This window comes from Ornithodoros turicata, chromosome 4 (genome assembly GCF_037126465.1).
Source record: "Ornithodoros turicata isolate Travis chromosome 4, ASM3712646v1, whole genome shotgun sequence".
NCBI classification, from domain to species: Eukaryota; Metazoa; Arthropoda; class Arachnida; order Ixodida; family Argasidae; genus Ornithodoros; species Ornithodoros turicata.
This window is the reverse complement of record NC_088204.1, coordinates 45,177,627-45,199,851: the sequence shown is the minus strand read 5'-3', so window position 1 is coordinate 45,199,851 and position 22,225 is coordinate 45,177,627. Positions and strand designations below refer to the sequence as shown.

The 22,225-nt window shown below is 45.0% G+C and overlaps 1 protein-coding gene across 3 annotated transcripts in view; it reads left to right on the top strand.

Moving 5' to 3' along the window:
- LOC135391477 (transmembrane protein 94-like) overlaps positions 1-22,225 on the top strand; it is a 587,105-nt gene that overhangs the window by 84,203 nt on the left and 480,677 nt on the right. The gene's annotated exons all lie outside the window — the stretch shown is intronic.

Below are 22,225 nucleotides of genomic sequence, written 5' to 3'. Positions count from 1 at the left end.
GTCGTATTTGGCGCTGCTGCTGCCCGAAAAACGTCCCCATTGCGATCAACGGGAGTGTCCCATCCCTGGTATCGTGGCCATAATGAGCATGAAGTCTTCTGTGAATTTCAGATGACTTTACGCCTTCATTCACGAGAAACTTCATGACAATTCGCTGTTCGATGTGCGCGCTCACCTCATTGTCGGCCATCTTGTCCAGTCCGTGTATTCTGTTTTGCGCAAACTTTGGACCACCACGTGGTGAACGCTGAGAAGAGGAAGGAAAAATAAGTAGCGCCAGCCATTTGTACACTCTGGAGACAGAAAGTCCCGGTTTCACTTGAACACCCCTCGTATGACCGTTAAAATGTATTTGTAGCCCTTGTTAAATTTGTGATATTTACGCATATTCAGAAGGTCTGCCTGATATAAATCCCTCACGTGAGTTGCCATGATGGAGCGCCGCTTAAATTTTTTTTTCACTGGCTTGTGAAGGGTGTAAGCATCTTCTTTTTTCAGCTGTTTGATTGCTTCTCTGCGCGTGAGCTTGTGATAATGTCGGTACCGATCAACTCCACCTACCCCTTTCTCCTTGATCTTTCTATAGGGCCCCATATTTGCTCCAGCGAGCAATTCGGTGCATTTTCAGAGAGCTTATACTTTCTTATACTTTTTGTACCAACTATGTTTCTTGATGAGCACGCTATGACGTGCTAAGTAGCTCACAAGGGCCACAATGTTTGAGCGGTTGATTCGTTTCCCTCTATATACTAGCACATTATCCGCCTGCCAGGTGAAAACTTTCTTCAATTCTTTTAGCACATATTTCGCGCATGCTTTATCAACGCCGGAGGGTAGAAGATTAAAATCGAATTGATTGGGTTCCGGTTCGGGCTCCGAATGGACAGGTTCCAGAGGAGGAGGAGGAGGGGGAGGAGGATGATAGTGAGCGTGCTTCAGCAAGTAATAGAGGGCTTCCAGTATTTTGCCCACTTTTACATCGTCCGAATCGTTAGATTTCAGAACTTCACCTATTTCTATTCTATGAGCCATGACCGATGGCTTTGGATATCGCTCGCTCGGCGACTCCCGCCACGAGACTTGATAGCCCTGAGAGGAGCAGTGGAAGTATGGGAATGAGACCACCTCGTTGTTGCCAAATATATTTCTTCAACTGCCGGGGGCACTTATGAAGCGACTCGTAAGTGAGGAAGCGGAGGATTTTATTGTGTTGCTTCAAGTTTTTATAAAGTTCCATCGAAAGTGGGATATTTCCGCGTAGAATGTTCAGACAGATTTCCGAAAGGATTCGAATGTCGTCGCAGCTGAGCTCTTTAAGTAACTCTGCGCGGTGCGCTGGTTTGCTGGTGGCCAATACTTTGAGGAGCGTGAGATGTCTTCTAAGATCGGCCGTCATTTGGCAGGTGTAAACAGGAACTGCCGGTCGTGCGGTAATATACCCGTTCACAGGCTATGAGAGGCAGGTGTTTGCGAGTGAATATCCACAACTAAATAACCGTGCGCCTTCTTCATCGCCTGGTTATGTGCGTCGAGAAAATAGGAGAGCCCGTTTCCCAAATACTTCACGTCCGAAGGTTTCGATCTGTTGTACGGACCGAGCATTTCGGAACAATATGATACAACTGGCGTTCAGCGATATCGTTCGAAAAGAGGCGTTGTGATAGAACAAGGCTTGTGTGATCAGAATCACGGACGCATTCTTATGGTGGCTACCACGCACAAACAGCGACTCTACCTTCGTGATTTGATCATCAATAACTATGAGAGTGGGATATTGTTCATCCCAATCTGCAGGTATCCTGTCCATAAACTCCAAGCCGTCGAAATCCTTTTCCCATCCAACTGCATACTTTCGTACGTAGAGTATCTTCTGCGGTGGAATGCTAAATAACTCGGGGTGTCTCATTATATTCTGCGTGAGCACCGTCTTGCCACACATGGACGCCCCGGAGATGAGAATTCGAGCGGGGTTCTGGAACTGCATGCGCATAATGGAATAACTTGAGCAGACTGTGTAGCGAGGTGTGATGCATCTTTATTTTAATCCATAGCTCCTAGCACAATCGATTATCGTCTCCAGGACTCTTATTTCTTCCTGACATAGTTCCTGAAGCTCACGCAGTGATTGCTCCCTGTAAGCCGACAGGTACTCGTCCAAGATTTCGCGTAAGATGTCCCGCAACTTGTTTGCGATGAAATGGGAGCGCGATATGTGGTAGCACATCTCGACGAAGTTCTCTCACTCGTGTGATGCCTCAAAGCGGAACCGCGCAGAGTTGATGCACCTGAGTCACGCCATCTGGTGGCACAAGGTAAGTTTGGACGTATGAGATAAAGCTCCGAGCGCGCCATCTGGCGGGCGCTAACAAAGGCTATGTTCAGCGGGCTTAATCAGCCAATCAGTGGGCTAAGAACGGGATAATCGGAGGGCTTAAATTGGGTACGGCCAATCAGAGGGCTTAGAAAGCCTGGAAAATGAGGAGAGTGATCAGTAGGCTTAGAATGGACCAATCAGCGGAGACGATTAATTAGCATAAAGGGGCGGAGCTGTGCTCAGCGATACGCCTGCACCAATCAGCGTGGAGTGGGCGGAGCCAAGTAATTGGCATCAAGGAGCGGAGCTATGTTCAGCCAATCAAAGATCAGTAGGCTTAGCGTGGGCCAATCAACATGAAGTGGGCGGAGCTAATGGCGGCGAATCAGATGGCTTAGAATTGGCTTGTGTTGGATTAGAACTGGATTATGGTTTAGAATTGGATTCGAATTGGATTGGAATTGGATTAGAGAAAACTCTTGGCTATAGGACATATATTTATCCTACTCACGTTTGATTCTTGCGTTTTAAAATTGGCGCCACCAAGCCTGCTCCAAGCGCCTCCAAACATGACGCTACGATATTAGAAGTTTAAAAGTAACATGGTTTTGCTTTGATTGCTTCCTAGTTTTATGGGGGGAATTCAGCCTTTTGAGTTTATGTATTTCCTCTAGTCGATGAACAACATATTACATTACTTACTTATGAACTTACTTACATTACTTATGAACAACAACATAAGTTTCACTTAGGAAGGTGCATATGCCCAGACAGCACAAGGTGTTGCAAATGTGTTGCATCAATGTTACCTCAACCTATAAGTGTTGCAGTGATGTACCATGCCCGCATTCGTCGCTGTAGCAATATACTTGCTTCAATGTTCATGCTATGTCTCAAAGATTGCGTAAATCTAACATTGCGATGATGTTACTGAAGCAATGCTGAATATGTTACACTCAGGTAATGTGATGATGATGATTGAGGTTTTATAGCGCACTCAGGTAGCGTGACGTTTACATTATGGATGCAATGGTTTGCAAGCAATGTCAATGATGTTTCAATTGCATTTCTTCCAAAACGCTTAATCGGCGACGTAAATTCAACGATTGTGCGATAGCTTTATTTCAGTGTGTTTGCCTTATTTCAAAAGATGCGTAGAGCTAACAGTGTGATGTTGTTTCCGAAGCAATGTGCATGTGCCACACTAAAGAAATGTCGCAGTTACATTGCTGACGTGGTGTTTGGCAATCAATTTTAATGCAATGTTGCAACAGCATTGCTCACAAAACAGTGCATCAGTGACCTAATCTTGGCGTTGCAGCACTATCATTATATCAATGTGTCGGCTGTATTTCGAAGGATGCGTAGAGCTAACAGTGTGATTCTCTTGCGAGAGCAATGTTGCGCATTGTACGTACATTGAGGAAACGTCGCACCTCAGAAATGTTACTTCTAGGCAAACTCTGAAACATTGCAGCAACATCGAAACAAACATACTGCTGCAATATTGCACGTTTTGCATGCAGCATTTCCGAGGCACTTGCTCCGAGTGCTTTAGTAAAACAATGTTTGCACAATATTGCTCTATCTCTAATTGCCACCAATAAACAATGAATGAAATGTTCGGAACTTGCCACCAATAAACAATGAATGAAATGTTCGGAACTTCCCGTGACGTTCACACGTCATTTATCAGTTTGTTTTTGACGACGTTTTCAAATGTTGCGGCAACGTTTCATGCACAAATGTAATGTTACCACAATGCCTCTACTTCAGTGTTGGTGCAGCATTTTGATACGATGCATTTTAGAAACATTACGATTATGTTAGTCAGGCAATGTTGCATGTGCTGCAGTGAGGTAACACTACAATTAGTGTGACCATTATGGGGAGAATTAATTCAGACTGTGAAAGACATTCTGGGACAACACTGCGGACGCACTGTGGGAGACGACTATGGGCAAAAGGATCGAGACGAGGACAACATAATCTAAGAGAAAATTAATCTGACCGAGAAGTTGAAATTAATTACAATCCAGTTTTTACGCACATGTGAATGCGTGCTGACCCTAGATATGCGTTCTTCCACAGCATCAGTGCGACCACAGCCCTTGAGCCCTCGCGTGGCATAGTGGCTACATTCAGGTGTGAAAAGGTGGTAACTTCTACAGTTACCACCTAGGTCAAATTACGTGCCTAGGTTAAACTACGTATAATAGGTCAACATAGCGTCTGATAAATGGTGTAAAAGGGTGGTAAATGCAATTATCATATATCTAAATTGCTACAAAAAGGCGTACGCCCCCCTCGCTCACCAAATCAGAAGCGGTAACCCTATCTCTTTCTCTTAATTTAGTTATCTTGGAATCTTTAATTAGCCAGCATTATGCATGTGTAGTTCCCTGTTGTATATAGAGTATGTATTGTGTTTCGTGCACCACACTAAAGGCCACAGCTGTTTGTGGGCACTTTAAATAAAATCAATCAATCAATCAATCATTCGTGGCAGGGAGTGAGGTAGCAGGTAGAACTTTGCAACATTTTAGGCACAACATATGCGACAACTATTACCTCCTAAAAGGTGTAACTACTCCACCCTTTTTTTCTGAGAGTGTAGAACGATTGCCTTCGGTGCAAAGACTGGGAGGGAACACGGGTTCGAACACGGGTGCTGTCTGCGGTTTTCCCAGAGCTTCCCGGTAGGCTTTCCAGACGAATGTCGGCACCATTCTCCTCAAGTCTGTCCAGGAGTAGGACGATTACTGAATATGAAGCATACTGTATTAGTAGTAGGGCGCTGTTACGCAAAACGACGTTCTTTTTCTAATCCAATTCCAGGAATTCCTGTTCTAATCCAATTGTAATCCAATTCTAAGCCAAAATCCACTTGTAAGCCAACAAAATAAAGTTCTAAGCCGACCCAATCCAGTTGGAATCCAACACAAGCCAGTTCCAAAGCCATCTGATTGGTCGCCATTGGCTCCACCCACTTCACGATGATTGGCTACCACGCTAAGCCTACTGATCACTGATTGGTTAACCGTAGCTCTGCTCCTTTATGCTAATTAGTCGGCTTGGCTCCACCCACTTCACGCTGATTGGCTCGCGCTAAGTCTACTGATCGTTGATTGGTTTACCGTAGCTCCACCCCTTTATGCTAATTACTTGGCTCTCCTCCACTTCACGCTGATTGGCCCACGCTAAACCTACTGATCCTTGATTGGTTCATCATAGCACTGCCCCTTTATGCTAATTACTTTGGCTCCGCCCACTTTACGCTGATTGGCGCACGCTGAGCCTCTATGCTAATTAGCCAGCGCCACTGATTGGTACCCGCTCAGCCAGCCATAATGGCTAGCAGGTCCTGATTGGCCTACCAAACATAGCTTTCACCAGCCAGATGGTGCGCGGATCGCTCGGCGGAGGCTTCAGATAGTTCTAACCCAATCGGGTGTCTCTATCTCGGGTAGCTCTACGAGATCAAACAGATAGGATAATAACAATACCTTTAACGTTTATTGAGTACATGTTTGAGGAAAAGCATGGCGGTCTTGGAGAGGTTGATTCCTTTTATGCTGGGCGTGGTTCCATGGAAGTGACGGATCATGTAGACGTCCCCGAGACAGTGGCTGAGAAAAATTTCGTCCTCCGTGAGTTGGCACTTCCACGTGCACTGGATATCTTCGTAGCTGTCGCTCATGTCCAGCGAGTGAAGGCACGTACAATTTAGTAGCGTTCCTGTTCAGGTTAATGCCACACCGCATAGGTACCACGTGCCACTCTCTGATGGCCAAGATGTCGCCAGGGCATTCGTGCGCGTACGTGTCTTTATCCTTCTACAGCTTGATGCTTGCAGTACAGTTGCCGGCGTCAAGCGCCAGCGCGCACGAGACGAGCGAGAAGAGAACGAGGTGCCACATCCTTCCAGTGACGCAGGTCAAATGACGCTACTCCTACTCATCCTCTGCATTATCTGTGCGGGGGAAAGAATGCCAGCTGAAATCCCGCTATCTACGTCATCCACTCGAGCTTACCATATTCGCAGCTTCCCTACGGGTAGGAGTCCACGTCATTGTAGAGATATCGTTTGTCATCGTACGCCATTGGACTTCTTTTCACATTTCTGATGGTGTACATGCACTGTTTCTTTCCCACTATTGACACCTGTTCGTGCGATACGCTAGCGTGCTTGAATAGGGTATCGTGGTACGTATCGTGGAAGAGGTGTTTGTGCACAATGTTCTTTTTGACCCCTTTAGCTCTTGCAATTTGTTTTCCCCCGGTTAATTTGACGGAATACATTTTGGATTTCAAGCATATTACTTCCTCGATGGGTATGCTACCCGTTTCACTTTTGAACGCGCCAAGCCTACCGCGATTCCTCTCGATGTACAGCGGATGATCACGATCGAAGGAAAACAAGTCTAAATGGTCGTCGACGATCGCACGTAACTGACCTTCGTAGTCCTTGCAGAATAGGCCGAGGATCAGAGAATCCGTGTCAAAGTAGCAGGTAATCACCGGTCAAGTGAGCTTGCTCAGCAGGGTTTCATAGTAGAACGAGTACATGGTTAACTTACTCAGTTCTAAAATCGTTAAGCCAATCTGCAGGGGGAAATCGCATCATACTTTTCTTTTGCGCATTTCGTACATGACGCAATCGGGGGACAAAATTTCCATTCGTACGCATTCCGCCCGACTCCCGAGGCGACTCGCCGTCTCCTCATCGAAGGCTACTCGAATATCCCGCATATTAAATTTATTTAGTAGCGTACGCCCGAAACCGCATTATTTGAGATTTTATAGAAATTTTTCTCGAACGTCGTGCTCGAGGCGACGCGTCTGGCAACATTGCCCTCGATGTAGGGACGCAGGAATGGTGCCTGTCGAAATTTTAGAATTCGGTGAATTTTCGTCACCCGCATGCCCAGTCTACAATAGAGCGCGAGCAGTGCGTAGTGAACAACGTACTCGACCTTTTCCTTGCACGTGAGCAGCAGCTTTTTGCTGTTCGCTGGCTGATATATTAACTCTTCGAGGAGCCCCCGCTGAAATGGTGAGAGCCATTCCTTCGGGACGACCTCCTTCTCGGGAGCCAGGGGGAAGTACCGCGTCAACGCGTGGATAGATTTTGGATACTCCAAGTCGCACACGTACACGTATCCCACGTCCGAATCCGTGGGGTGACGCATAAAATTCACGGAGATAAAATCCTCGAGCCATTCGAAATCGCCGACGGGGAGGTGTTTTATCATACTGAATCCGTAAAGATTGTTAGATCCGTAAAGATTGTAAAGATCTATGTATGATATGGTACACCTCCTCTTTATCGGGATCGTAGCCACTGCACAACGGGTTGTTAGCCCGTAAATGACGTCTGCTTGCCTGACAGAGCCCACCTCTAACACCCGATTCGATGGTCCGGTACATGTCCTCGTCAATGATCTGCTCCAATTTTGCCCGCGTGTAATTTAGGGCGCATTGCCACGAATAGGACGCCAGAGAAACGCAATGAAGCAATTCCAAACTGCGCGTGTCGCAGCACAGGCATAGGAAGTGCTGCATTACGTCAGCATGTAAGAGGGCATCCGTTTTCAGGTACAATGCATTATAATCCCTCAGATTCGAGCATCCAAAACGTTCAAATACGTGATGCGCGTACTGATAGTCTTCGTCGCTTATATCCTCCCCCGTCAGATCGTTTCAGAAGACGGATTTTGCCGGCATAGCCAATTCGTCATAGACTGCGAACGAGCTAACGTGGCTGTACGGGAATACACCTTTACGAAGCAAAATTTCGTAGTCGTCTCCAAATACTTGCTTCAGGCATTGGACCGCCTCTGCGCCCCCCATAGATTTGACGGTTTTCACAAGCTCTCCCAGCGACGAATTTAGGTACTGCATGGTATCTCTGAATAGGAAGGTGCCAATTTCGAACGATCGGGTTTTTTCCATGGAACTGGCCACGATGAAGCTAGCTCGCTTCCACCCGAGAAGGTGAAATTCCCGCAGCAGTCCGGCCAAATCGTAGGCCAGATTGTGCACCATGATGGGCAGTTTTTCCCTCGTCGTGCACGCCACGTTACAGGGGTTGCACAGCGTCGCGATGTAATTTGTCTCGCCAGCAGTACAACGCTTGGAATGGTCGTGGTACCGGACGCGGGGTAGATCTTGCGCGAACTCCCGCCCGCAGTACGCGCAGTGGGTGGCGGCTCTGTGCCGTGCTCGTTGCTCACCATTCAGCACCATTTCGGCGGGACAAGCATTCAGGGCGATCATCTCGTCCCGCATTTCCATCAAAGCTCTGACGCACTGCCTCGCGGAATCTTCACCGTGGTGCGTCCTGATGCGCATCATCTTCGAGTCGTGGGTGCACACGAGCACGGCACAGAAGCTTGAGGTGACGTGACGCTGCATGCCAACACCACTGGGCGCGAGAACGCTCTCCGTGTCCAACGCGACGACGTAGTTGTACTGCTGCTTGTACTGTATTTTAGTAAATTCTACAAAGTTTTTGCCCGGTTCGCAAAATTCCAATATGATTTCGTTTACGTCCGCGCACAGGCGAAGATGTTTCGCCATGCTCTCTTCCTTCACAAAAGAGCGCGTGCAACGCTCGCATACGAAATGGTTACTTCTGGTCGTCAACAAGCGTTGAGGGACTTGATTCCAAAAAAATGCTCGTCTATAGCCAATAAGTAAATTTTCTTTTCATACTCGAGTTTTGGGGACCGCGACACGTGCACTCCCTGATCGACGTACTCGTATACGTACATGGATATCTTGTTTTTGTCTTCGAATTCGTCCAGATCAGAATAGGAAACGGGGAAGCGGCTAGGCAACCAGTACTCCGCTGCGTAGTTTTCACATTTTTTCCATGAATTCCTTTCCTGCGGGTGCAGGAGGGCAAGCGTATTGTATTTAAAGCACTCACCCTCCTTACGTGCCGGTATATGAATATTCGTTAGCACGTTCCTGCGTTTAGCCAAATGATCGGGAAGTGTCCCATTGCATCCGAATTTTTTCATTTTCACCGCGGAAATACATATTTGAACGTTTTGGACGTCGGTAGACACGAACCCACTCCCTTCCCGCTGATAATTTTCGACGCGCCCCGTGGACTCTTGAATCACGTCCATTAGGGTATTCGCGATGGCTCCGTCGCTGTGGACTTCACGAGCAAACGCCATAAAGTGGGCGATGTGCTCAATTATCTCCCCACGAGTTTCCTTTACCATTAAAACATCCGAACAAATGCAAAACCTAAAGGGTATTCGTTGCGCTCTCAATATAGCGACCATATCGTGAAAGTGACTCATTAAAAATTGTCGCAAATCCTCTACTCCCTGATCGTGAACAGATGCCAATAGCATGTATCTTTTGACGATACCTCTAAATGCAGTGTCAGTCTGGAAGAAGGACAGGAAGGATATATCCACGTCGTATATCCACTTTGTGTGCTATAGTGATTTAGTAGTGACTGAAAATACTGACGAATGGGGGGACCCCAAAATTCGCTTCCGCGATCCGTGAGCAGATTCTTCGGAATTCCATGACGGAAAACTCGGTGGAAAGCTTTCTTTACTTCTTGCGGGCGCTTTGTGAGAATGGGGACCATGTACAGGTACCTCGATAGCATATCTATGACCGTTAAGATGTACCTGAAGCCCTTGTTAAATTTCTGATATTTACGCATATCCAGAAGGTCTGCCTGATATAAATCCCGCACGTGAGTTGCGATGGCGGAGCGCCGCTTAAATTTTTTCTTCACTGGCTTGTGAAGGGTGTAAGCATCTTCTTTTTTCAGCTGTTTGATGGCCTCTGCGCGCGTGAGCTTGTGATAACGTCGGTACGATCCACTCCACCTAACCTCCTTGATCTTTCTATAAGGCCCCATATTTGCTCCAGCGAGCAATTCGGTGTATTTTCAGAGTGCTTATAATTTTCGATACTTTTTTGTACCAACTGGGTTTCTTGATGAGCGCGCTACGACGTGCTAAGTAGCTCACGAGAGCCACAATGTTTGAGCGATTGATTCGCTTCCCTCTATATACTAGCACTCCGCCTGCCAAGTGAAAACTTTCTTCAATTCTTTTACCACAGATTTTGCACGTGCTTTATCAAGGAGGGTAGAACCGGAGGGTAGAAGATTAAAATCGAATTGATTGGGTTCCGGTTCGGGCTCCGAATGGACAGGTTCCAGAGGAGGAGGAGGATGATGATAGTGACCGCGCTTCAGCAAGTAATAGAGGGCTTCCAGTATTTTGCCCACTTTTACATCGTCCGAATCGTTAGATTTCAGAACTTCACCTATTTCTATTCTATGAGCCATGACCGATGGCTTTGGATATCGCTCGCCCGGCGACTCCCGCCACGAGACTTGATAGCCCTGAGAGGAGCAGTGGAAGTATGGGAATGAGACCACCTCGTTGTCCCCTAATAATATATTGTTCTAACTAGGTTTTTGCCACCTCCTGATGTGAATGTCGTGTAACGTAAGTTTAATTATGTAAATTTTTGCGAACTGAAGTCGGAAATTTGCCAAGTAAGTGACTTTTTTTTTTACCCCACCAATGCGAAGAGCGTGTCTAATTTACTCAAATTAATGATAATTGACAGGGATATTCAGGGGCTATCTTATCAGAAAAAATAGCCGAACATTATGCTCTACGGAGGTAGCGCGCGACAAATTTTTCAGCGCAATCCTTGTCAGTCCGACGAAAGAAGGTTGGAAACCCAGCCCACACCTGCAACGTAAAAGGGATAACACAGGTATGGCTTATCGCGTTCGACGTTCGCTGGGATCGCACTTTCCCTCTCCCAATTTCAGGAACTGTCCCTTTTTCTACTATCAGTCTGTGGGCTGAGTTTGGAACCTCCTTTCGTCGGACTGAGAGCGATTGCGCTCAAAAAGTCGTCGCGCGTTATGGTTCGGTGCTACGAAAAACATGATGTTCGGCTATTCTTTCCAATGGAATAGCTCATGAATATCACTGTCAATTATCATGAACTTGAGTGAATTCGGCACGCTCTTCATATTGGTGGGGTAAAAAAGTGACCTTTACTTGGCAAATTTCCGAGTTCAGATCGCAAATGCTTACATAATTAAACTTACGATACATGACATTCACATCTGGAGTTGGCAAAAATCTAGTAAGATCAAATGCCGTTGACCGCATGATTCTAGCTGTCGTAGTTTTTTAATTATAATTCAATGACACGTTTTCAGGGACACCCTGTATATCACCAAGACCGTAGTGATCCTCCGGTGTTTTTGTAACGTTGCTACGCTGTAAAGTAACTGGTTACTGGCAGTGTTACACCAACATTGCAATATCACATTTCTTGCAATGTTGTGTTTGAGAAAATTTATTCGACGACTCACACAATCACGAAGCCGGCCATTAGCAATGTCACATCAGTATTGCAATGTCACATTTTTGCAATGTTGTTTCAATAACATCGTTGCAGCATAAGCATAACGAAAGCGGTCATTAGCAACATATAACATCAATATTGCACGGCAATATTGATGCAATGTCACTGCAACAATTTGTGCTGACTGCGTGAGTATATCTGATCCCGAAATTTGTTTTTTGTTAGACAGAGATATCAAATTCTGCTTCAAAACACTTTTCAGTAGAAGAGTTTTTACCCTGGCTTTCTAAACTCTTTTTAAAGAAAAGATTCGAGGATTCCCAGAACCTTCCTTGGATTTGGATTCGAGAAATTCTGAATTCGTCCCATCTGTAATATTTTTCGTTTGTATAAGCTTAGAATAGATGGCAGAACGTGTATCTTCGGGAATATTACGATACATTGGATAGAACAGCTGCTACAGCACTTTTCTGTTGTCTTGGCGGCAAGTTGCACTCAACGGCCGCGAGAGGGCGCAAGGCGTCGCTGTCCACTAGGGAGCCTCCATGGGCTGCTGCGGCCTCTCCGCTTTTCAGGGAGGAGACACCCTTTAACCGTGCCAACGCCGCCTTTCCTCCTCACCCTCGCGTGGAGCGCGCATTTTGACTCCCAACTTGCTACGCGCTGCCCATTGCCTGCTGTGCATTTTGCGCGTTCGAGCGGCCATCCGGCACATGTACACGCAAGTGATTCCATTTCTTCTGTATCTTAGCGTCATTGTATGTTTTGGGAACAAATATCGCAACTCATCCCTCCGGAATTTTAAATCCAGCGTCCAACAAGCGTGTCAGAACTGCCTCTATTATTGCTGAAATCGGTCGTTCCACAAGTCATTTCCTCGGGTAATACCAGTGTTCCGTCCCATTTTTTCTGCGTGTACCACGTTCGGGTCACAGTTCTTTTGCATTGCACTTTAGTACGCATGAAAGTGCTCCATCTTTCTTTTCTCTATTTCTTTGAGAACCACTGCTAGGGCTCAGTTCATCTCCGTATTGTTGGTATGAGGTCGTTGATCTGTCGGCTCAAGAGCTAGGTCGCGAACCAGCGTTCGCTCTTGTTTGAGCAGTTCCTATTTGAATGAGCAAATACATTCGGTTGGTGGACGAAGACTACCGTGCGTGGAGATCTGCAATGCGCGTTGCTCGCATGATACGTCGTGCAGCAAAATTCCAGGGTGCTGTGTGCCCAAGTGCACAGCACAAGTGCCAATCACTCTCGGAAAGGTGCGCGTTTGTATCGCTTCCCAGCACCGAAAAAGCGGAAAGAGGTTTCGCTCGCGCAAGTAAAGAGAGTAGAATGGGAACAAACAAGAAGCTCGTACGTGTTCGAGGAAAGCAAGCACCTTTGCAGCGTGCAGTGTGTACCGTGTATTCCGGTTGCTCAGTGGTTATTTATGTTAAATTAAATTAAATTACGTTAAATCTCCGGAAAGCCACAACAAGCTCATTGAGCTTCGTGAACACGTACGTGGTGCAATGAATCTTCGGTATATTTCGGGCTGCGTGCAGCATACAATGTGTAGAGGCATTCAGGGCGATATCTGCTTCGAAACGAATTTATGCGATGCACTCACCTTTCCAGACTGTGTCGACTTTTATTCATAATAACGTGGACAATAATCTTCCGGCTTGTGACCAGCACAAAGAAGAACTATATCATGTGATCGTGGACAAATTTGTACAACTGCGATTGAGGGTGCACTTGCGACAGGAGCATGTCGGTAAAACAACATCGTTTTCAAGCAAAACGGCACCAGTGCGACCTACGTTTCCATTTTTTTTCTTTCTATTCATATTCTATTCTATTGAATGAGATGTAATAAAATCTGCTTGCAATTAACATATTACTGTTGTCTATACACATTCCCATGTTTACTATTGTAAATCGTTGGTCCAGACACGACTGCGTGTGCAGGTGCAGTGATGTGTTTAGACAAACGTTACAAAGTATTAACAACATACTTTACAACCCATGACCAGCTCTACTAGCATATATGACAGTTTTGCCACGCCAGCTACCTTCATTCCGCTTTTACCCTCTTCCTGTCGCGAAAGATCGAGACAAACGCAACCCCGCCGCTGACGCCCAATGCGATGTGGGAGTCAAGATGGCGGCGCTCGTAGCAGACGACGGAGTTGTCGCCTCCCTGAAAAGGGAACGCACATGGAGGCTCCCTAGTGTCCACCAGTGCCGTGTATGCCAAAGGGAGTCTGGCCATTAGGAGGAGACTAAAAAAGTAGAAAAAAGTTAAAAAAAGCCAAAGACCTGTCAATCAATTTGAGCTTTTTTCATTGGCTGCTGTTTTCTATATGGGCCGCCATGACAACAAAATTTTCCCGAAAATGGCGGCGTAGCTTGGAACGGCGAAGCGAGGATTTCATGACCAATTCTTTTCACAAATTACGTCAATTTTATTCCGCAAGTGTACATTCTGTTGCAATTATCTTGCAACTCACCTTTAAATTACGCTCCAGTGTCGATGTTTACCTGAAAATAACATGTTTCGTCGTTCTTGTTAGGCCTAGTAACGACAGCAACCACAGGCAAATAGCAAGAAAAACGCTACGGATTGCCGAACATTTGAATTTTATGACATACTTTTATTCATGTACACACCTTTGCCCAAGCTTGATTCAATCATGTTATGTTTTATAGTTAAATTACGTATAATACCGGCAGTCTGTTCCAACTAGCCGTTCTACCAGCCAATCTGCTAGCATACACTACTGCTTCTGCTACACGGTGTTTTGCTACTTCTGCCCTTCTGCTATTCTGCGTCTTCCCGACATGCCCCTCTCCATCCAGATGGCGCCGTTAAAAGTGGACGCAAAATCCATTATATTGCTTGGTCGTCAGGGAATATCCTACTCAATCCAATCAAATCCAGTTTCCCGAAAATGTCGGCACCCAGTGAATAGAGGTAATTTAAAGCTTGGATAGCCTGGGGTTAATAGCCAACTGTATTCTGCCTCATGATTGGCCAGAGAGCTTAAAAAGTGGGTGGAGCTACAGGTATAGGCAGGTCCCATTAATGGCCAGACTCCCTTTGGCATACTCGGCTCTGCTGTCCACTAGGGAGCCTCCATGCAGGTCACCAGAGCTCATCCAAAGACTTGGCCTTCGGGAGAGGAAAATGAGTTGAGCTGCGCATGCGCTAGAAGTGATGTCACGTGTCTTTCTTTGCCGCCGCCTTGCCGTCTGCTCGCTTCGCGTACGCATGCGCTAGCAGACAGCGGTTTGTTTGCTTGAGCTGCTTGAGCATGGCTTGAGGATGTGATTTGTGGTAGTGGTGAAGCAGCTTTGCCAAATATTCCGTTCAAGTTCCTCGCTGGATGTCCGGCTCGTCCGTCGATGTTCAATAGGTGAGGGAACGTTTCAGCAACGCCTGCGAGTTTCGTGATCGCGGTTCAAAAGGTGAAGGCGTCTGTACAAAATTGTAAAATGGGCCGCTCTGTTACTACATATGCAACAAGTGCCAGTCCACTTTTTCTCAGCTGCACCTTCTCAGTCCAGCAGCAGCACCAGGTGAATGTATAGGTACACAACTTCCAAGTGAATTAAGACGCACAAGTGCAATTCTGGTAAGTACGTCTCATGCTCTGTTACACTAGTACACACATACCATTCGCATTCAACGCCCTTATTTTGCATGTGTTGTAGCAAATGATTCAGTGGCATAAACCGGCAGGCTGGTGCGTAATGTACGCCCATAGTGTCGAGTTGGACTAATTCGGGTGGCGTGTTCGTACAGTCTGTGCAATCAGACTGTCTAATTACTACCTGTTCTATCTTAACACCGAAGTCGGCATATGAGTAAGAAATATCGTGGTTTCGACAATTATCAGTAATCTTTCGTTGTGCTTAATGATTCCTATTATTTTATACTTGTGTTTTTACTCAGAATTCTAATACTGTATTCTTAACTGGAGCAACAAAATTACGAAACACATGAGGATTGTGTTGAAACTGAGGACATTGCTTATTTTTACTGATTTCAGATTTTCAGGCATGGAGAGAAGAAATGCGCAGGATGCAGCCAAGAGTCATTTTACTAAAGGCACAGGGGTAAAAAGATCGAAAGATGGAAGCTTAAAGTGTTATTATATTTGTAACTGATCGGGTGCTTTTATAGAGAGGACACATCAAAGGAAATAAGGTCCATCAAATCACAAGGTTCCGTCAGGCGTGGGGACACCTGCCTTGCTGATATGTCTGCAATGTTCTAAACTGGCAAGGTCTCGTTTGTCTTCCAATCTTCCTATTATGCACATGATTTTGGGGCTGTCCCACACCCCACTGACAAAAACAGAGGAAGATGCAATAGAGGCGGCCCGTGCAGGCACTTGTAAAACACTATGTTGTACTGGAATGTCCTTTTTTTACCTTCAAGAAACTATTTGTTTATGTTAGGGAAACTATGTGACGGCATTGCACTCAGCGTACTATGCAGCTCAGTATTCGGGGTGTGCTGGATGGCACGTTTCAAAGGATCCAATTCACCTCACTACAAGGCAGTACTTGTACACCACCATGAGGGACTATAATATATGCAGACTTGTACACGTTACCGAAAAAAAGGAACTAAATACCGTTACTCGTTACCACGAAAAAAAAGGAACTAAATACGTTACCCGTTACCAAAGTAACAAAAGGAACGCGTTCCCGTTACTCGACAGTAACGAGTTACTTTTACGTTACCATGCTATTACAGAGCCACAACCATGTCAAAATTGACACGTGCTTTATTTGGTCCGACAATTTCCATGGAATTCACTTGGTACGCGAAATGGCCATCGGTTATTTTTGGTGCGTTTGCTCGAGAGAGCCTGTGTGGCAAGACTGAAAAATTGCTGTGGAAATGCATGGTTGCATCAAATACAGCCACATTTGTTTGATGCATGTGTTGGATGCGCCTGAGTAGTAGCGAGGCTGACTTTCCTTCTTTTGTTGTTCTGTGAATTCAAGGTCAACAGCTGCTTTTATTCTCTTATTTTGGCACCACGGTTAGGAGGCTACACGACGTCAGCGCGATATTGTGCGTTTATGATCAGATAAATATGTGATATATACGATATGTTCTGATAAAACTGATAAATGCTACAGCAACGTCTACAAGCCGTTGTATAAGCTGGTACTTTGCATGGCTAACCTTTCCTTTCGTTCAGTAACAACACCCCCCCCCCCCTCCCTCCCGTTGTTAGCCACCAAATCAACAAAGGTTCTCTCGCCTCACAACACGGCATTGGCTCCACGAGGTATTCGATTGATTCATGGAAAGCAGTGCCTTTAACGTGTAATCCTCGATACGGTAACTACTACAGCTAACTAAAATATTCAAGACGCTTACCTGAGCACGCTCCTCCAAATTCGAATACGACGAGTGGGATGCACTCGGCCATTTTAGTTTGGGAAGGCAAAGAAGACACTAAAATACTACATTCCCGTCACCTTTTGCCGCCTTCACCCTGAACGTCTCGTCCAACCAAGGCCACACCCACGTGATTATCGTCTGTGCCATCTTATAATCCAACGAGTGATCCTCAGTGGAGCCCACAAGTGTGGAGGTGGGAGCGAAAATACGGGGACTAAGGTTTCTTCCCGGGTTACGCTGCTAGGTCAATGACGCGCGTAAGCTGCATATCATAAATCCGGGATTTTGTGGTCCACGTCCGGTGGACCCACTTTACAACAACACGGCGAATTAGCAGAGATTGACAATGCCATCTCAGGATCCGAGTTTCGGCCAGCTTAGTTACTCTAGTATATCCATTGGCAGCTGCTTGGAGATAACACCCACACGCCACACCCACAAACAAATCCAGGGTATTTTTCCAAGAATGCTTTCATTGTCAATGACACGACCCGGAAGTGTTGCTGCATTCGTCATGCCGGTCACCTCAGGACTCAACAAAAGAATGACTGTCGACCAGAGGCTCCCAGGAGCTGAACATCCAGGTCAGGTCACCTCGTGTTAGAAGCGTAGAGATTTCGGGAATTTCCACATACTAACTGACCATGTCGTCCATGTTGAAGCCGAGCATAAACGAAGGAAAGGAACGAGTAACGTGAGTAACGAGTTACCGATTTTTGTAACTGAATACGTTATTAGTTACAATTTTTAGAAAAGTAACTAGGTCGTTACTTCGTTACCGAAAAAAGTAACTGGTTACTGGGTAACGAGTTACTTGTAACGAGTTACGTACAACTCTGAATATATGTTACGGTGAGAGGAAACACGACGACAATCAAAACAGTGTTGCCCTGTTCAGTTCTATCAGAGCCCAAACAAACAGTCCAGTGCTTTCCCTCACACACACAGGCAAGAAGGATGATCCTACTGTCTTTCAACGAGGGAATACTGACTTGTTGCAAGATGAGGATTTCTTGCTAGTTCTCATGACAGGCATGCAAAAACAGCTGTTAAGGCATTTGGGCACCAACAAAAGTGTGATGAACATAGGAGGAGCAGGAAAGCTAGCTGGTGTTGACTTGATGTTAATGCCGAAGTGTACACTTTTTTACCCTGTCTCTCTTGCACTTTGTGTATTAAATCTTCATTACTGGATTGTGTGTCTATGTGTTCGTCTCGTCCCGTGTTCGTCCTGTGTTTTCCCTCAAACTCAAGGCAATGTTAACATCCAAAGAAAAGTGTGCATAGATTCTACACATAGCACCACAGATGGGTCATTCGATGTGATAGTTGTGTACTGCCACTTCATACATTTTGGGTGATGGTTCAGGTGAAACACTTTACAGCAATGCATGCTCTCCTGCATTGACTTTTCAACTGAAGACAATATGCCCCATTTTGAGCTTGGTCTGGGGTATATTACAGCAGGTACCATTCGCATTCAACGCCCTTATTTTGCATGTGTTGTAGCAAATGATTCAGTGGCATAAACCGGCAGGCTGGTGCGTAATGTACGCCCATAGTGTCGAGTTGGACTAATTCGGGTGGCGTGTTCGTACAGTCTGTGCAATCAGACTGTCTAATTACTACCTGTTCTATCTTAACACCGAAGTCGGCATATGAGTAAGAAATATCGTGGTTTCGACAATTATCAGTAATCTTTCGTTGTGCTTAATGATTCCTATTATTTTATACTTGTGTTTTTACTCAGAATTCTAATACTGTATTCTTAACTGGAGCAACAAAATTACGAAACACATGAGGATTGTGTTGAAACTGATGACATTGCTTATTTTTACTGATTTCAGATTTTCAGGCATGGAGAGAAGAAATGCGCAGGATGCAGCCAAGAGTCATTTTACTAAAGGCACAGGGGTAAAAAGATTGAAAGATGGAAGTTTAAAGTGTTATTATATTTGTAACTGATCGGGTGCTTTTACAGAGAATAACATCAAAGAAAAAGGTCCATAAAATCATAAGGTTCCGTTAGGCGTGGGGTAACCTGCATTGATGATTCGTCTGCAGCGTTCCAGACTGGCAAAGTTCCAGGACATAACGGGACGTATGCTCCGGGGTCCCATCTCGCTCATGATCAGAGCCGACAGTTAAGGCATATAGTTTCAAATTTCCAAAGATTGCAGTTCAGAATTTGTATCTCTCAGTATGTGCGTCCGCTCTTGTTTGATGCTAGGGTGTCACTCCAATGGAGAAATGTGACACCATGGTGGTCCGTAAACATTTGTACCAAGCTGTACATTGTACAACCTCGACAACTAACAAACACTGCTCGGTAAGGTCAGTGTTCCAATTTGAGATTTTGCTGCCTATTTCTTCCCAAAAGGCTGCTCTTGCAAAAATGCTTAAGAAAGTCATTTGGGTGAACTCCGGTGTACCAAGAAAAGTGCAGAACAAAAAATTTATAGTAGTATAGTTAGACTATATAGTAATTTATAGTATGCCTTAGTATAGTTAGACTTTGAAGGCAGTAGTCAACATAAATAAGTTTTACCTCTGAGCGATGATGGCCCATTCAAGGCAACAACAAACTCATAGGTTCACCACATCATCTAAACTTCCTCGGCCTGTTACAGCTTGTTTCTGTCCACAACATCTTCAAGGTGCATATTCTGTGCCATGCAACCAGAGGAGTGGTTACATGAACTATCATTCATCGAGCATTTGTGAGGAGATTGTTAGAGGAATCAGTCAGACAGATGTGTTTCAGATGATTTTTTTTTCAGTTTTCAGGTTTTTATTGTTATTTCATGACAGTATACTCTGATACTGATACTGGGCAAGCCCTGTTGAACAGTCCAAGACACAGTCAATGCAAATGTCTACACAATTTGAGGGAAACAGAAATACCAAGAACACATGACAAGTATAAGAAACAAATAGCAAAGATATTGCACAGCAGAGAAATGCACATAATCAAAAAGTAATTGCCTGTCACCCTACGTATCAGCAGAAAAGTCCTGTTTGATGGTGTTTTTGAAGGATGCCAGATTATTGTTGGAACGAATGCGTAGAGCAGTGTTTCTCAAACTGTGGGTCATGACCCCCAAATGGGTCATGAGCTGTTGAAAGATTCATTGTCTCATGCCCAACCAGAGGGTAAAGCTCAACTCATGTTCAAAGCATTAATGGACTGTCATGTGTTGTCACATGACAGTGCTGCATTCATGAGTAAATGATATAGATGTGAAGGTCCTTAAGCATGAATTCAACAGAAACCCTCTCGCTGGGTGTATTTCCTGCTGCTTGGCACACTCTTGGAATCTGGTTGAAAAGCTGCTTTTGAAAACTGCCCTGCTGCTATGGCTTTCTTCACACCATCTGTGCATCAATATTCAAACAGATTGGGACAAAAGTTTATGGAGCACCGGAGTGTTGCATTTCTTTATGGGAGTGACACCCTAGCAGCAAACAGATGCGGCCACACACACTGAGAGGTGCACAGAACAGCCAGTCACCTGTTTCTTATTCGATACCTTCCTGCTAGCCAGCAGGGGGCCGCTCCGATGAAGTGCAAGGCAACAGGCTCGTTGATATGGTGTCCAGCTGGAATTTGTGGTATTTTGGAACAATGTATTGCTAACGAGACCATTAAAAATATCCAAAACTGGGCCTGGACTGCGTGTTTGGCTCACTGAGGTTACCGAAGAGCGTTTCCTTGAGGTGTGAAACAAAGCTTGATAAAATGGATCAACCAAGTTGTGTGATCTAACTGGCCAATACTGAGTAGATTTACAATATAGATTTGCAATATCTTGAGGACTTTTGCCTCTCTTGAAACAAATGCTAAATAAATGCAATCAAGCATACATTGGAACTCAGTTGCTGAGGCAAGACACATGAACATACAAACATGTGTGATTGTGCTAGTTATTTTCACGCATATAGTATGATCTTCTGAATTCCCAGTAGCTGTTCGAACATCAGGTTCCAGAACTGTTGTTCTTATTTGCATTTCTGCAGTGGTTGGCTTTAACATAGCTGCACCCGTTTTAACTCCTTGCATCTTTGTTGAGACAAAGCGGAGTTGTTTGGCAATTTTTGTTCAGTAGTGTCACAGCATGTTTAGCATAGCATAGCCAACAGGGGTATAGCCAGGCGGGTTCAAACCCCCAAGATCGTACCTTTGGTAGTGCATCTGGGAGGTCCCCATAGAACCTCCCATAATATTTTCTGGCTACCGCACGGATAGCTAACGCTAGCATGAGACAAGATAGAAGCAAACTTGAATATACAAGGCGTACTGATGTGCATGAAAAATTTAAAAATGACTGAGCATTGTATGTGGATTACATTATCAGAATGTTGATGAGAGTCATGTATCCCGGCCACCATACTTTTGATGACAACGAAAGACTGCAATTGAGCTGGTGTGATGGCAATATATTTGTCCTTTAGTCTAATTAAATAATTATGCGTTATATAGTCATGAAGAGTTTGCTCGTGGTTGTTGGAAGGGTGTACATTTCCTTAGATAAATCATTCACAAGAATACACACAGCGGCTTTGAGCTCACCAAGGCTTTATGCGTGCAATGCCAACTGATGTTAGTATTTTCATGGTAAAAAGCATCTGTTGCAGCTGAAGAAAACAACACAATCAGACAGGGGGCAGTTGTCTCGTTATATTGCAAGAGAGTACTCAGTACGGGAGAGATATAAACACACAGAATAAAACAAACTGCCTAGTGCAGTGAGTGGAAAGTTTATTCCACTTCTTATTGGCAGAATATTAACACAATTTTTTCTACAATATTTCTCAGGTCAGAGCACTTTATAGGATATACAAATTGCCAATTATGTGTGTTATGTGTATGTATGTCACCACACTTAAATGTATTTACCTGCTGTAATATACCCCAGACCAAGCTCAAAATGGGGCATATTGTCTTCAGTTGAAAAGTCAATGCAGGAGAGCATGCATTGCTGTAAAGTGTTTCACCTGAACCATCACCCAAAATGTATGAAGTGGCAGTACACAACTATCACATCGAATGACCCATCTGTGGTGCTATGTGTAGAATCTATGCACACTTTTCTTTGGATGTTAACATTGCCTTGAGTTTGAGG